General features: G+C 42.3%; 1 long non-coding RNA gene across 1 annotated transcript in view; it reads left to right on the forward strand.

Moving 5' to 3' along the window:
• LOC115595173 (uncharacterized) overlaps positions 1-12,307 on the forward strand; it is a 60,468-nt gene that overhangs the window by 3,653 nt on the left and 44,508 nt on the right. The gene's annotated exons all lie outside the window — the stretch shown is intronic.

Here is a 12,307-nt window from a genome sequence, read left to right on the forward strand (position 1 = left end):
TATTCTGCCAAATTGTTTACAATCTCCCAGAAGTGTTTGAATGTGTCCTTTGGTTTCACAGTTATTAAGATTGAGAGTCAATTAATTGTGTTTCTTAATGCGAGAACGAAGGACGCTGAGTCCTCAATAATGTGAAGTTGTTTGGATGAATAAAGAAAAAGCAGTAAACAAAGTCATTGTAAAAGATAAAATGAGGACATTGTTTCGGATGCTCAGATTGCAAATTGCACCTTGGACAGCAGCATCTGCTTTAAAAAAGTGATTTAAAGATGTTAAGTTCAGAGGCCTGCTAGCCTAATTAGCCTGATTTAGTAGCGTTGTGTGTTCTAGGGTGCGAGCTAATATATAGGGCCAATATTTAAACCTTTTCTAGTTTCCCAGCGAGAGGTCTGCAATCGCACGTGGACTCCCAGGAGATGTGGAGAGGTCCTGTTTTAAAAAGAACTGCACTCCCCTTCGGCTTTCCGTCTGCTGTCTAAGACTTTCATTTTGTTTTCAGTCTCTCTCTCTCTCTCTCTCTCCTTCCTCACATTAATTTTTTAACTGCATGCTATTTTTTAAGCTTGTGGCTATGCGGTGTCCAATTGTGCATGCAGATTTTCGGGGCGCTCCAACACACACACACACACACACACACACACACACACACACACGCACTTTGTTTGACGACGGGCGTAGATACCACACATGTAGGTCGTCGGGAGGGAGGGAGAGGCGTGAAGCGTCCCTGAGTGTCAGTGAGTGGAGAATCATGGGACTCATGATTGAGAAGGAATACAGCCGCAAATAACAATAAAAAGTTGATGGATATGTTGGTGTCGCTGTCAACAAATCATGAGAAAAGACCAAAACACCACTTTTTACAGCAACAAGTTGATGTTTTGTGGGAGTCAAAATCGATTCCAGTACCCATGTTTATGCTTTACACACACATTATTTATTATTAATATCGTAGTCCGTCAATTATTCTCTGGATCGGGCTAATAGGTAAATTCTTTTGTCTATGAAATATCAGAAAATCATTAAAAATGCCTGTTTGAGGAATTTTGTCAAGAATGTGTGTTTCATGCACATATAACATAAGTCTTTATCAATCTAAAAAAAAAAATAGCGTCCTAATTTTGGGAATAGCCCCCAAAATTGAGTATAGTTCGGGCAGCACAGTTTCTGAATCACTGCATAAATATCTTTGACATTTCTGTGCGGCAATTTGTTTGAACTTATTGGCCGAGGCAGATAAATCTACCTCAGCCCTGCAGATTTATAATCCCAGCTCTACTACTAATCTTTCCAGCGCTAATGTGTACATGAGAGAATGTGTAATTGCTAAATATTTATTCATGGGCCTACGTTAGAGGAAGGAACACGTTAAATGAGCAGCTGCTTAGTTTGGAACAAGAGGAAACTGGATGAAGCAGGCACTATGAGAAATGACCTCCCGTGTGTGTGTGTGTGTGTGTGTGTGTGTGTGACCTGATACCAGGTGACTCCCGCTGCCAACAGTAGCAGCTACACTGATTAACTCTCTCTCCTTTCTCACACGTGTCGTCCCTCTGCTCTCTGACCATCAGATCTCTGACACCCCCTGAGTATCGGGTCTCCACAGTATCATTCCCCTGTGTCTCCTGACCCTGTTTTGCTGTTACACGCTCACCCCGTGTGGCTGTGTGTGTGTTTCTCCTGACCTTGACCGAGCATTGGTTCCTGTTCCTGTCAGCTGTTGGCTCAGCTGCGCTCCACCTTTATTGCTTTCCCTTGTGGAGCCAGACGGCTCAGAGCCAGAGCTCCTTCCACAGTCGGGGCTGCATCCCGTTTCTCCTTAGCTGCCTCACCTTCCCCTCGCCCATCTGCCCAGATGGTTTGGACTGATTTTCTTGAAACACAGCCATGGCTACGTCTCGAGATAATGTTGAAAAACCTACAGACTCTAGACGATGCAAGCTAATCGGGATGCGCGATAGAGGAATGGAGTTGAAATTGAAATGGAATGGGGCCCAGAAGGAGCAGATGCTTTGCTTACCTGTGCCTCACCTCATCCAGTAGCTGACCCGGCCAGACCAGCAACATCCACACTGACACACCACAGGAAGAGAGGGCGGGTGGCTTACCTCTCCTTCATCTGTCCGCCTGGAAGGAGGCTCCTCTTCACTGTGTGGAAATATTCAATGTCAATTCAGCATCAAAGCTGCTGATTTTTTCAGTATTAACAATAAGAATTTGACAAACGTGCTTTGTCCTCTTATTTCTTTGACTGGGCTCAAATCTGATCAGTACAGTCGTGTCAGATGCCACTAAAACGCAGCAAAACGTGCAAAAGTTAGAGTCTTGCAGATAGAACATGACCGTTGATACTGTAGGTAGGAGTTAGTAGGAGTTAAAGGTGGCGTACAGTTGTAGGAGTTTAGTGTGGGATGGTTACTGTGTCGGTACAGTTGACTGTAGTACAAAGTGGTATCTATTAGTTGAATAAACAAAGTGAAATGCAGCTTTTGTGATGATATATCTTACTTTTTAGGAAACGCAGCCAACTGTCCCGCTTCTATATTGTGAGATTGTATCACTGCAAAGAAAATTTCTATAAACTATATTTTGGTCTCAGATGTTTTGAAAGACATATTTTAGTTATTGTTTAGCTGTAATATGAGAACGTTTCTTACCATGTGGCCATCTTGAAAGCGGACGTGGGGAAGACACACACAAGGAAGCTCAGATCTCAACACACACATAGAGGGAGCGTGACACCACCGTCTGCCCAGGACGCCATTATTCTGCTCTTTATACACCAAATAGCTGCTTTCTGCTGTATTAACGCTAAAAAATATTATACATTACCCTTTAAAGCCATGACGTGGAGCCTGTGATGGGCTTTTTGTGTCATTTTATTCCATTTCATAGACAAAATGATTAGTTGCAGCCCTTTACTGTGGCGTGGAGCTCAGCAGAAACCATGAATATTATAGTATTTCTCATAATTCTATTGCCCAGGTGATCTATGACAAATCTGGGGTGAAATGTTCACTTTTGTTTTCGTTCAAGTCACACAGTTTTGGGGCCCTGGCATCCATGGCGGCCATCTTACTTTCCACCATAACATGAATTATTGGTTATATGAAGATGAAGCTTTTAAAACTCTAAATAACAAGAATGCAACATGTATAATGTCATGGAGTGTTGCCTCAGTTCTCAGATGATGTGATTTCCTTCTCATGCTGTCATTGAACTCATCTTTAACTATCCACCTGAGCAATTTATAATGTTGTACATGCTATTATTGTCATTCTTGACTACCAAAACACAAGGTAGACATCACCTTTGTTGTGTTATCATGTTTTATGAAAGAGTGAACATGATTTTTTACATATAATCTGGACAATCTGGTGAACTTGAACTGATTTGATAAAAAAAAAATCAACAATGTCAAGTGTTATAATAATCTTGCCATAACAAACTTAAACTGAGCACAAGATTCTCTTTCAGTGATCCTAAGGAAAATGTTTAGATTTTAAAAAACTCAGCATGACTGACCTCTTGACGTGCCAAACTCGCTCAAAAGCATTTTGTTTTTGTGTCCTCTTCGGTTATAAAAGCAGCAGTATGTAGACGTTTAGTTCCACTTACACACTGAAAAGACCCTCCATTGTCTTGCTCAAGGGCAGCTCCACCAAGCCGGTTTGATGTTGTGTTTGCATGTCCTGGCTGTTTTCGCAGGAAAGGCCTCTGCTTACAAAACAGCTCCCTCGAAGCCGCTGGGCCACCCTGCAGTCACACATTACACAACGCGCCTTTTGAAGCAGACAATCAAACTGTCTTGCTTGACAACTCGTTTGTCCCCATTGTATCCCCGCTGCCTCCTCAATCACACAGCCTCCGTCACTCATCCGTGCATTTCAGCTCAGATGTTGTTTGAGATTTACGAGGCCGGAATCATCCCGAAAACCTTCGCAGCAGCAGTTTGGAGGATGAAGTGAGGTGGCTGCTCTCCACAGATAAACCCCAAAACACACGTCCGCAAACTCTTTCAGACGACGCTTTATGCTTTAATCTGGGTTTGTACTTGAGAACAAGATCCGTGGCGGGAAAGGAAAAAGTGCAGGCCACCTAAAGTTCAGCGGCGGTTTTAAAAGCCTCTTTAAAGCTGAGAGGAGCGACTGTCACTTCGATCTCACCAGAGTTACGACCGGGATACACCGATCAGATTATAAGGTCCAAAGATGCAGTTCTAATGTTTTACAAGTCCTCTTGGGGAAAAAGCTGAGCAGAACTGCTCTTCGATGTAAAAACCCCAAGCTCTTTAACTCCTCAGTCATGCGCTGTAGTTATTACATAAAGAGCTTTCACGGGATGATGAAAACATTGAGCGTGGGAAAAAGCAGATGATCTTTAAGTCTCCAGAGAGTTGTTATCAGAAGGATATCAGAGGATGAGCGAGTCGCCGATCACACGAGTCATCTGAAACGCACAACAAATATGAGCAGCGTCGTAAAACTGACTCCTGATGGATGTGTTTTTGCCAAAAATTCCTACGTACACCACGTTTCCCTTATGTAAAGAGATGAGGATCAGGATTCAGGCGTTAGCTACGTCCGTCCACGTCTACGGAAGCCCTGAGATCCCGAAGCTCTAACTGTAAACTAAACTTCTTCATTCTTACAGTATGTCCGCTTTAATTTACAATATCAGTGACACAAAAGGCCAAAAATGTAGTAAAAAACAGAGATGAAGCATAACATTATGGAAGACCATTTACAAAAACAAGTGTTTTATACAGTTTGACAACAGAAACTTTTCAAATCTAATAGTTTGAGGCCTGAGATGAGCTGTAATCTGGTCCTGGAACTGAAGACCTGTGATAGAGTTAATAAAAATAGCAAGATATACTTTCTGTGGACTCTCCTGTTGACAAGAAGTTGGCCTGTGGATTGATTTTTCATTCTGGAATAAAAAAAACCCCATATTTTGCTCTTGTTGTCGTGGGACATTTAATTCTAATTATTTGGAAGGCTTGAATCAATAGAGCCAAGCGTCTGCTCACGGTGCCCTGAGAGACTCTTGTTGGAGCGCCTCCACTGACTGCGGGCACACTGGCAGCTTTCAGGATGGAGAAACACATTCTGGCTTAAATCACTCTGAAATAAGCTTTCAACTTGGGTGTTGAAGGTGAAACACTGAATCCATCAAAGCAAACTTTACACATTTTTAACGGTGCTTGGTTTAGTCCCATGGTGGTAGACGAGAGTCTTGTTTATTTGGTTCGCAGGCTTCGGGGAGCTGCTGTTTGAGGTTGTTTAGTTGCAGATTTGCACTCTGGTCTTTAATTTTTTCCCATATTGTGGGCCTCAAGAGTCTCTCCACCCCGCACCACTGCACATCATCTTATTTTTTATGGTACCAGTATCAACGCTCTTGTGTATAGTCGACTATATGCATGACCTTTTTCATGTATTGTCTTACATATGAACCCTGATCAAAGAGTAATAGGCATTTTTGTAAACAGAGATGTATTTTATACTGAAGATAGCATGCTAACCAGCTAGGCCCGACCCATCACAGGTCTGAAGCTCCTGCGCAAGTGGTGTAAATGCGGAAAACTCCCTCTGTATCTCCCAGTCCGAAATGCTAGCTGCACAGCTAACTGAGCTAAAATGGCTAATGGCAGCAACAGTTAGCAGCAGTTAGCCCAGATAAAAGAGTGAGCTTTGCAAAGATATATTTGATGTTGAACAGCGTTGGTACTAACATCAGACAGAATAGGCCTATCCAAAATTCAGAACAAAATAAAAGACGTCAAAACCATTCAGAAAATAATAGGCAGAAATGGAAACCATGAATGAATCATGTAAAAAAAGTCAAAAATGAATGTCTTTATATAACGATTACGAAATCAGTCTGCAGGTCCTTAAGGCGGTCTCTGCTACCTCTGAGTTTGACCAGACAACAAACAAACATAGTCAAACATAGTTTTGTAACGACCCCTTTATCATACTTACTTGTGCCAGCGCTCTTACAACATTTAACATTAAACATCGGTTGTCCCGAACAATTAGTGCTGCTGCTGCTGAGCTCAAATGAAGGCAGACAGATCTGGAGCAGAGCGACTGGGGCAGGCTGATGAGCTGTGTGGGCTTCTAGCCTCAGGAAGCTTCTGTGTCTGTGCGTGTGTGCAGTTTATCTGCTTATCTTTCAAGAGCTCCTTTTGAAAACATTTGTTCACTCATTTGTAGCATGGCTAAAAACAGCATCATGTACACGGCATCAAGACTTCATGCTGGTTGTGACTCGGTGGATTGAGACGGGATGAAAGTCAGGGGACAGTTTTTCACTCTCGTCATGAGATTTAACCATTTTTGACAACAGATGGCTTAATATAGTTTAATGGCTCTGTTCTGAGGAGCTCCTGTCCGCCTGTTCATGCAAACTTGCTCAAAACGGATGCTCATTAAATGGAGTGCCTTAATGTGTCAATTAGTTTGAATATACGGCAGGCAGTGCTGTGGACAGCTGACTGTGTGGTCTGTCTGAGTTCTATATAGAGACTGTGATGGTTAGTGGTGTAATCAAGGATGGTTTACCTCTAAGAAACCCACAATCCAGCACATCTCAGCGGGCGATTAAAGCGAATTCTCCATTGTATTTTAGCTGATAAGAAGGGAGAGGGGGCAACGTTTTGGCTAGCCTAACTAGCCCCCCACCTAGCAGCTGGTCTTTATGCTAAGCTAAGCTAATCTAAGCTAATCGCCTTCACGCTCAACAAACATACATGTTATCTAACTCATAAGCCAGAAAGCACACAGACATATTTATCAAAACATCAACACTGTTCCCTTTTGTGAAGTCAACTGGTGAAAAATGGAACACGGGACGATTGTTAAGGAATTACAGCGCTTAACCAATCATCACCGATGAAGTCAAGGTCTCGTTGTGGCCTGACAGCACATTAAGCTAATGTGTACCAAATTAGAATGGTTAGAGGATGAATTAGGCATTTGTTTATGTAGTTATTACAAAAATTAATTAGTATATTTTCTTTCTGTGTGAGATTAAAACATTTCACTAGGCTCTTTTAGAGGGAGCTCATTTGTGTGTTGCGACAGTGAAGTGTTGAATAGGAGACAGAGATGTGACGGATGCTGAAGCTAATTTGCAGCCCTTACATCTCTTTTAAGCTTAATAAACACATGGATAGTACTGTATGCTTTTGGCCATAGCAGCTCTACTACTCTACTAAATATATTTTATGAATTATCTTTTTTTTGCACACATTCCTTCAGTCTTCGTCTCTTGGTATTAACAACTTATCGCACATTTTTTCTTAATTCTTAATGCGTGAAGTTTGTGATCTGCGCTGTGCTGATTCTTGTGTACAGAAAAGGTGACATAAGCAGCTTTATGTGCCTGCCTGGCTTCTCCGCTGTCACGTCGGTTGATTGCTGGGAGACGGCTCGCTGTGAGCCCCGCGGCGTCGCCCCAGCTTCAGGTGTTGTGGGAGCAGACGTCAAAGTCAGCTCAGATATACGGCGGCGTGGACGCCAAGCGAGAGCCCGTCAGTTCTTATCGCAGTCACGCCGGTAGTGGTTTTTGTGTTTTCCGGGGTGCAGCTCTCACTAATGCTTTAGCATCATCTACCTCTACAAGTAACGACTCCGCTCCGCATTCAGCTGCACAGAACGTAGCAAATTGTCGTTATGTAAAAATACTTCCTCTGAGGGTTTTGCTGCACTGTCATATCTAATTTTGCTGTAGCACTTAACCTACATGCTCATCCTCCACGCAGGCTCCAGCAAACAAACACAGATTGAAATGCGGTTTGATGCCGGCTTTTTGTACAAATGTGCGAATTCACTGAATGCAAAGTTGACGCACATCTGAGGTCATTTTCTGTCATCACCACCACCGACCTCGGGCCACGTTCCAACTCTATTGTGACTGATTCTCCTTGGTTTGAATGACGGCCAGGAGCGTCGGTTGTGATGCAAACCCTTGAGTCATGTAGCTGCACCCGGGCTGGGATGTTTCCTGGAGACTGTTGGGTTCATTTCAGGGTGCACAGTAAGGCTGTGGAACAAAAGACTCATTGTATTTTTCATATCAGTCAGTACAATTTCTAGCATTCGAAGTCAAGGAAAATTTTTCATTATAATATTTATAATACTTTAGTTCAACACCTCAAAGCAAATACTCCTTAAATCCTGATCATTTTGAAGGTTTCTCTGTTATGTGTCTTGTTTTGGTGAACGCTTCCTGTCTTTGTCTTTTTCCTGTGTTTGCTCTTCGTGTCTTACCTACTTTTGCTGCACTTGTGTCATCCAGGTATGTTTTTGCTCTTGGATTCTTGCTTTTAGAATATCTCGATTATGTTCGTCAGTCAAAATCGGTCATTTTTGACCGCACCGATCATACCTGGTTTAAAGTTTGTTGCTGAGTTGTTTCATTGAGCTCCACTGCTCTTTCCAGGCGATGGCTCTAATTGATGGTGATCCTATAGATGTTTAACTTGGCTTGTAGCCTTTCCTGTCTTTGTTGGCACAGATTGTTGGCTTCATTACCAGGCAGATATATCACATTTGTTATGTGTAAGGGCTTTGTCTAAAGTTATTCTTCCCCCTTGCCTGCCTCATCCAATTTAAAGCCAAACAGGATTTTATACAGCCAAAGTATATAAAGCCGACATCTTGTTAAGAGCTTAAATAACACGACAACAATTGTTTCAATAATTTTTTTCAGCGGAAATTTGCTGCTTTTTAGGATTCGCTATCATGTCTTCGGGTTTGGGACTGTTGAGAAATAAGAAGGCAGTTGGAAGAGATCTCAATATTTTTCACTGTTTCCTGACTGTATATTGAAAAGGTTAATCGATTAAATAATAATCAGATAATTGATGATGACACAGCCCTTGTCTTGATTGCTCCCACCTCTTGTGTATTTGTATGAAACATTCGATACCAGACCTATAGCATGTGTTGACTCAGACAATCTTCCTGTGTCTGTTTTGGAAGGTTAGAAATAGTTCTGTTTCAGTGATGTGTGTTGTTGTTGTTGTTGTTGTCGTCAAGCAAAGTCACTTATCATCAGTGTTGTATAATTTCTGTATCGACACAGTGATGGAAACGTGTCTTCTCCAGATCCAGCCTATGAAAAGCGAGGCGGCCACACTTCACTGATGTGTTTGTGAATGCTTCCTTTGGAGCACAGCGCCGGATTGTTTTTGTCCAAGTCGCTTCTTTGTACCCTACAGAGATAAAGTCTGCCAGACTCGACTGTGAATGTTCTCCGGTGTGTATAAGAGAGCGAGCCTTTTATTATTTGGCCAACTCTGCGCGCTGTGTCCAGTTTTATCAGGTTGCACATCGTGAGCCAACTCCAGCAGGGTGTGTATCCAAGAGAGTGTGTGTGTGTGTTTGCTTACTTTGTGTGAAGGTCTTTATTCCTCTATCCCTCACTTTCCTACAACTCAGTTCCATGCTGCACTAAATCAGTATATTATGATGATGTGAGCACTGCTGCATCACACCTGCCAGGTGCAGAGCCGATCATTTACTAAACGCAGCAGATTGTCTTTATGTAAAATAGTTTCTTGGTGCATCCTCCTGCATATGCATTAGAGGCATATAAATGATGATTTGAGTGTGCATACAGGGTAAACACGGAGGATCTGGACCTGTGTAAGCTGTTCCTCTTGAACGAATGCCAGATATGATTGTTACATGAGCAGTTTTTACATAGTCGTCTCATTTAGCTGCTAGCCGTGGGCAGTACACACCATCTGGAAGTTTGGCCCTCTCCCACAGTCTGACACAGCCGGTGAAACAAAGCATGTACTCTTCCTGTCTTACACTTCACTGCAGACAGAAGAAATTAGTCAGAAATCAGTCATTTGCTTCTCACGGTGCTAAAAAATCTGCAGTGCCTCTCCACGTTGTCCCTCTCTGTTGCTCAGCTAAGTCCGTCGCCTCCAACTCTGCCAGCAGTAGAAATAAAAATCGTGCTGTTTGAGCTCCGAAGCCTAAATACAGGAGCCGCTGCAGCACTCTCCACTCCACTCCTGCTCTGATCTTGCAGAAAATAATGTCTTGAAATACCTCCCACTCTCACCCCGCAGTGGTCTGCTCTTCACAAACCTTGTCAGTTTTCACCAGCATGCAGCAAACTGCAGATTGGCAGTAAATCTTGAGCAAACCGTTTGTGGTCCTCGTTCTCCTCCAATCTCGGGAAAAGCTGCCGAGCAGCGGTCGCCTGTATTGGCTGCAGATTGTAGCCGTAGATTGCGAGCCTTTTTTCATTCAGAGGTTTATAGCTCATGACAAATGCTTGTTCAGCCCTTCAGAGGCTCACTGTAAATGTCAGTCCACTGTAGTTTAATGGACACTCAGCCACAGGCGCTCATCCTTACTGCAGCACATATTTGAGTTTTTTTCTTTTCCAACCCAGGTTTTATAGGGCCTGGTAAAAGACAGTGATGGTGTGTAAAAGAACTCGCAGTGGTGTAAATATTGCAATAACACCAGGGTTGTAGTGGAGAGTAAACTCTTTATGCAGCATGTATTTGTGGAACAGATTTTACTGAATGGACACTTTCAAATCTCTCAACAAATGTAGTTACTGTGGGTTTAGCTTTAGCATTGGCAGGAGATTAAAGTCATAAATAACTACACTTCAAAACTGTTTGACAAAAGAAACACTGTAGATTTTTATATGCAGCTTCATTAATATTCATTATAGCATATGACATCCTGATTAAACATGTATCTGACACAACTACCGATTATATTTGATCAATCTGCAGATTATATATATTATTGATTATTCCCCTTCAAGATTCTAGAGCCTGAGGGGATCCTCTAAGTAATTGTTTTGTTTAAGGAGCAGTCCAAAATCTGCATGTTCAATTTTACTGAAGTGTAAGACAAGGAAGCAGCAAAGTGTCACATTTTAGACATTTTTGTCTGAGAAATTACTTGAAAGAGTAATCTGTAATCGTTGGTCGATCAAAATGAAATGGATCACTTACTATTTTGATGATCAACTTATCATTTCAGTCATTTTTAAAAGCAAAGACGTCAAACAGCTTGTAAAGCTTTTTCAGTGTGTATTTGTTATTTATAATGATAAATGAAAAGTCTCTGGGTTTGGGGCTGTTTGTTGGACAAGGAAACAATTCGAAGACATTGTTTTGGTTTTGGGAAATTGTAATAAGCATTTTTCACAATTTTTTGACAAATCATTAATCAATTGGCACAAACTATTAAATAGCTGCAGCTCTAATATTAATCAGCTGAAGCTTTCATGATTCACTGCAGGTGATGTTTGTTAAAAGAAAAGCTCAATGCTGCCCAGAATTAACCTGCTAATGTTTAATATTTATTTTCATCGTCTGTTTTAAGTGTATGTGATTCTGCTGAAATACACTTACCTTTGCCACTGTAGATCCCGTTGATCCTTTTTCGAAGTTGTCACAGCGAACAGTGTTTGGTTAATTTTCTGTCAGTCAATTCCCAATCCCTGCCAGCCTCCTCCTGCTTGTTTAAGTAGAACTCCTCATCCCTGAGCTTTGACGCAACAAGATTTGATGGAAGCTGCATCTAAGATGACACGCTAAGCCGGCTTCCAGGGTTAGTTAGATAAATAACATGCTTTTCTGAGGTGGAGAATCGATCTGAAATGAAGTATGGAAAGCAAAAAAACTGTCCTAGGGTCTTGCTGTGTTGTCACAATCTATCTGCCTCTCATTTCAAGTCTTGAAAAATGCTGGTGACATGCTTAACCAGCTGAGAAGTCGGTATTATAAGGAAAGAGACTGTGTGGTGGTCACTTTATAGAAACGATGCATCATATTGGCAGAGGCTTTGTTGCACACGGTGGATGCTTCTACAGTATCGGAGCAAAGTCCCTTCGGTCAATAAACAGCTGCTGTGGCGGTTCGCTGCCTATTTATCATGGCAGTGTCAATGTATGTTTGTGCTTGCATAGAAGCTTATGGGTGAAGCTGTGAAGGGATGTGGTCACCATGGAAACCTGGCATCCCTCCACAGCCTGGTCGCTCGGTCTGTCATTACCGCACGTACCCCAGTGTCGGTAGGGTTGTCTAGAGGCCAGAGGAGGTGGTTGATTGAGTTGATGAGAAGGCAGCGAGCCGCTGACCCGCTGCAGACCCCGCTGTCAGAGTCGATGCACCGCTGAGCCGTCTGCATTGTGATTTCTAGCGGTGCTTACTCACTCGCTGTGTAGCACTGAAGAGGTTTTACCATTTGTCTGATAATCACTGTTAATCTGTTCTTTGGCAGCAGTAATCACTTATTGATTTTGGACAAAG

The sequence above is a fragment of the Sparus aurata genome, chromosome 14, assembly GCF_900880675.1.
Source record: "Sparus aurata chromosome 14, fSpaAur1.1, whole genome shotgun sequence".
Classification (NCBI taxonomy): domain Eukaryota; kingdom Metazoa; phylum Chordata; class Actinopteri; order Spariformes; family Sparidae; genus Sparus; species Sparus aurata.